The 5,000-nt window shown below is 40.2% G+C and overlaps 2 protein-coding genes and 1 long non-coding RNA gene across 12 annotated transcripts in view; 1 reads left to right on the forward strand and 2 right to left on the reverse strand.

Moving 5' to 3' along the window:
• LOC135099079 (uncharacterized) overlaps positions 1-2,899 on the forward strand; it is a 16,540-nt gene extending 13,641 nt beyond the window's left edge. For all 6 annotated transcript variants that reach the window (XR_010267609.1, XR_010267610.1, XR_010267612.1 and 3 more), the window contains 3 exons: positions 275-530; positions 1,962-2,088; positions 2,495-2,899. The gene's annotated coding sequence lies outside the window, so the exon portion shown is untranslated. The remainder of the gene's footprint in view (positions 1-274; positions 531-1,961; positions 2,089-2,494) is intronic.
• The window catches only part of LOC135099083 (cadherin-23-like), an 88,112-nt gene that overhangs the window by 24,247 nt on the left and 58,865 nt on the right, over positions 1-5,000 (reverse strand). The gene's annotated exons all lie outside the window — the stretch shown is intronic.
• Positions 2,493-4,595, reverse strand: LOC135099080 (uncharacterized). Its single transcript, XR_010267613.1, has 2 exons — positions 3,779-4,595; positions 2,493-3,484 (listed from the first exon to the last, which is right to left on the reverse strand). It is a non-coding gene; the product is annotated as an uncharacterized LOC135099080 (long non-coding RNA).

Here is a 5,000-nt window from a genome sequence, read left to right on the forward strand (position 1 = left end):
ACAGCAATACACAGCAATACACAGCAATACACAGCAATACACAGCAATACACAGCAATACACAGGTCACAGCCAGTAGAATACAAAAAAAGAAATTATTTGAAAAGATTTATATTTACTAGTGCATATAATAATTAGAAAATATTAATTGTTTTTTATTATTATTATTATTATTATTATTATTATTATTATTATTATTATTATTATTATTATTATTATTATTATTTGTTGTTGTTGTTGTTTAAGCCCTGTCTAATTTATTTTATATATTGCAGGAGTGTGTGTGCTTGGAGGACCTGAGCCACCTCCACCCCACCCCACCCTGACACACACACACACACACACACACACACACACACACACACACACACACACACACACACACACACACACACACACACACACACACACACACACACACACACACACACACACACACACACCAGACACCCCTAAACACCCCAAAACACACCCACTCCCCCTTTCTTTTCTTACACTTACACCGATGTTCCCCACCCCCTCTGCCGAGAGGTGAGTGTATGTACGTGTGTGTGTGTGTGTGTGTGTGTGTGTGTGTGTGTGTGTGTGTGTGTGTGTGTGTGTGTGTGTGTGTGTGTGTGTGTAGTAATAATTGTGATGCTGTGTACATATATAAATACTGTTACTATTATTGATAAAAAAATGATGATGATGATGATGATGATTCAGTGGTGATTATGAAAATGTGCATTACAATATAGGGTAGATATTATTGTTATTACCTGTGTGTGTGTATGTGTGTGTGTATGTGTGTGTGTGTGTGTGTGTGTGTGTGTGTGTGTGTGTGTGTTTAGGAGCCCATTAAATATTGGTTGTTGTTAGAAATGGAAGAGGCTCTGAGGGACTTTGAAAAGGTTGCTTATATCAGTGAAATGAGTAGGTGTGTTCTTGGAGACAGAAGCAGCATGTGGCCTGGCCACATTAACTCAATGACTGAGATAAGGAAGGTTACAGTGATGCGTGTATCTGAAATGTTGGTCTGGTTGGATCATAAGACTCAAAATTCTCAAACGCTTCTGCACTGCACCTCCACTACATTAAAAAAAGCTCTCTAGTTGATGTTACACAGGTTTCTAAGGGTGTATTTATGGTTCTAGTGGCATATTAACAAGAATTCCACATTAATAACATGATAAACACTCTTGAGAACGCGGCTGATCATCTCTGTGGCCTTGGAAAATAGTCATGGCAAGAGAGCAAGGCGTTTCAGAATAGGGCCCTTGCAACGTCTGGTGGTGAGGCGCTGAGAGCAGTGGAGCTTGAGTGCAGTGGTGATGTACTGATGGGAGGTGCGAGGAGGTGGTCTGGGGGTGTGTATCAATGCAGAGGGGTAACTCAGTGAATGGTAGACACAGAGAGAGAGAGAGAGAGAGAGAGAATATCTAAAGCTGTCATTAATCCCTCTTTATTGCACATATAAAATGTGTTTGTTATTCATTCATTCTGAAATACTGATCCTCAAAAAAATTAATGCAATTTTTATCTAACCCAAGCAAATTTAATGGCCACTAATTCACAGTGGTGCCACAATTATTAGGAACTGTAATACTTGAAATCAAATGCAGATGCTTCCATTTCCTCCCCCTGTTTCTCTTTCTCTCTCTTTTAAGCAAGCTCTTTTCTCTAATGCACATCAAGCTTCAAGCAAATACTTCCTACTTCAAGCAAGCCAGACTTAACTTATCAATATTTTCTGTTGTGGCAGAGTGTTTGCCACACACACAGGCCAGTATTCACAAACGGTTTGCTCCCTCACCACAACTTTCTCAAACCTCACATAGATGATGAGCAGGGTTGTCAAGAATGTTTCTCCCATTAATGATGTAGAAATCTTGTTAATCTGTCATCCTATGGCCTCACCATAGGAATTGAATTGGAGGAATTGAGTTTTTGAGGCACTGAACAACATCCATGATGCTTCAGATCCCAGACTGTTGGATGTGACGCCACAAGACACAGGGCTTCGTAACACCAGTGCACGGTGATCAAGACAACACTGGACCAGAAAGACGCAAAGTACAGGGAACAACACAGTGCTTCTTCATTTTAGGTGTGCTAATCCAGACTCTTAGACAGGGCAGCACAAAATATAGATAGTTTTCACAACACTAGTGTACTATGATGATGCAGGAGAGCTAGGAGTGCTAGGATGAGTGTCTGGGGAGAAGCAAAGCCACCAGGAGACCAGAGGCATGGGTCAGCTGGGAGGCACTGAGTATCAATGAGTAAACAACTGATTACAGCTACAGGTGAATTGTAATCTGCAGCCTTGCTATACAAGACTTGACTTTCTACTTTCCCTCACCCCTATTCTCTCTCTCTCCACATTCTGAATACAACAGTTAACCACCATTCTCAATCTTCTATCTCTTTCACTGGTACACTCTGAAACTCTCTTCCTGCTTCTGTATTTTCACCCAAGCTTCCATACTAATTCACTGGCACTTGTCTTCCAGGTGAGCCAGAATGAGCTTGTTAAACTGAGCGGCCTCTTCAAGTACCACTGGAACTGTTCGTCAGAGGAGGAGGAGGAGGAGGTAAGGGAGTGCGCCAAGACCCTTTACAGCGGTGCAAAGGAGTGGAGGGAGATGAGGAGAAATTTGAAAGAGAACAGAAGTAGAATGACATCAGATAGCAGGAGTCCTTAGGATTTAGCACAATAAGATCAATAATTCTCTTACATGAGTGACCTAAAGTAAGGCAGTTTAGTCTGGCCTAACTTAACTGAGCTACCTATTTCTGTTATGAGCTAAGATAGGCTATGTTAGGTTATATTAAATTATATAATTATTATTTTTTTTCATCATTATTATTAAAGAAAGGAAATAGAACCGAGAAAATAAAGTTAAAAATTATTGTTATTATTCTTTTTATTACCAAGATGATTGATTGATTGATACATATATTGTTGGACTAAAGCCTGCACAACAAAGTAGGATGATGCAACCTGCCACCCATCCTTTGGACATAAAACAATAGACACAGAGGATAGAAAAATATTGCACATACAAATAATACAAAGGGTTTCCTGAGAATCTGGCCCTTTTATGCTGATGCGGCCAAGTTTGTAACAAACAACTTTTATGTTGATGATGGTTTGAAGTCAGTAGCTACAATGGATGAAGCTGTCACTCTTATTCAGCAGAGCAAAGAATTATGTTACAAGGGAGGTTTCAACCTTCATAAGTTCTTGTCAAACAACAACAAAGCTGTATTAGCTGCAATTTCTCCTCATGAGAGAGCAGATGGAATTAAAAGTTTGGATTTTAGTAAGAATGAAGACACACTGCCTATAGAAAGAACTTTGGGAGTTGAGTGGTGCATAGAATCTGACACATTTCAATTTAGAATAAAGGTGAAAGACCAGCCACTCACCAGGAGAGGCATTCTGTCAACAGTGACCTCTATATATGATCCATTAGGTCTGGTGTCACCTCTCATACTGACTGGAAAGCAAATTTTACAAGAATTATGTAAGAATGCAGTTGAATGGGATGATGAGGTGCCAGATTATGTCAAACCTAAATGGATAAAATGGAAGGATGAGCTGCACAAACTAGATCAGCTAAAGGTACCTAGATGCTACAAACCCCATGACTTTGGGGAAGTAGGAAAGGTTGAACTCCATCACTTTTCAGATGCCTGTCAAGAGGGATGTGGCCAGTGCTCATATATTACATTAATTAGCAAGACTGGCCGAATTCATTGTGCATTAGTAATGGCAAAGTCACGTGTCACACCTCTAAAAACCATAACAATTCCCAGACTAGAACTAGCAGCAGCAGCAGCAGCAGTGGTGTCAGTTAGAATCCATAAACTCTTGAAGGGAGAACTTGAGTATAATAATGTGGAAGAAGTATTTTGGACAGACAGCAAAGTAGTCCTTGGTTACATTGCAAATGAAGCAAAGAGATTCCATGTATATGTTGCTGCAAATAGAGTAGAAACAATAAGAGATCACACTTCACCAGATCAGTGGAAATTTGTAGAGACACAGTATATATATACCCCAGCAGATCATGCATCTAGAGGCATGACAGCGGATGAATTGTGTAATAGCAAGATCTGGTGGAACGGCCCACAATTCCTTTGGCAACATAGCAAAATGGATAGCCATTCCCAGTACAAGGTCATAAATGAGAATGATCCTTAAGTGAAGAAAGTTGTATGCCATGCTGTAGGTACACAACAACAGCCCACAGATATACTAGAAAAACTTAAGTATCTTTCTGATTGGTTTAAAGCAAAGAGGGCAGTTGCTGTATGCAACACATCCTTCTATAAACAAAAAACTGTGTAATATGATGATTTGTAAGGTGCATGAGTGAATATCATGTGAATGCTCACACCTGAAGCAGGCCTTGGACCCTCTCAAGGGCCTTCTCATTAAATCGGTCTTATTGTAATTTGAACTGTGGATATATATGCAACTAAATTCATAATGCTGATGGTAAATTTTAATGGTTTATCTGCATTTTGAGGTCAGCAGATTAAAAAGATAGAAGTAATATAGATATGTTGAAGGCAGACTTAGTGGTGGCCCCCAACCTTGTGAGAGAGAGAGAGAGAGAGAGAGAGAGAGAGAGAGAGAGAGAGAGAGAGAGAGAGAGAGAGAGAGAGAGAGAGAGAGAGCGCTATTAATTAATATACCTTTGCTTGAAAAACACACACATACAAGATTCCTTTGAGAGAGAGAGAGAGACAGACAGACAGACAAGGGAAAGGTTTGTTTACATACGTTTTCTCTTATAAGTTGCTGTCCCGTTCTCTGGGTTTGGAACGGATACTCAAGTAAACTATATCATGTCCCACCAATTTCTCTCTCTCTCTCTCTCTCTCTCTCTCTCTCTCTCTCTCTCTCTCTCTCTCTCTCTCTCTCTCTCTCTCTCTCTCTCTCTCTCTCTCTCTCTCTCTCTCTCTCTCTCTCTCTCTCTCTCTCTCTCTCTCTCTCTCTCTCTCTCT

Source organism: Scylla paramamosain, unplaced genomic scaffold (assembly GCF_035594125.1).
Source record: "Scylla paramamosain isolate STU-SP2022 unplaced genomic scaffold, ASM3559412v1 Contig101, whole genome shotgun sequence".
NCBI classification, from domain to species: Eukaryota; Metazoa; Arthropoda; class Malacostraca; order Decapoda; family Portunidae; genus Scylla; species Scylla paramamosain.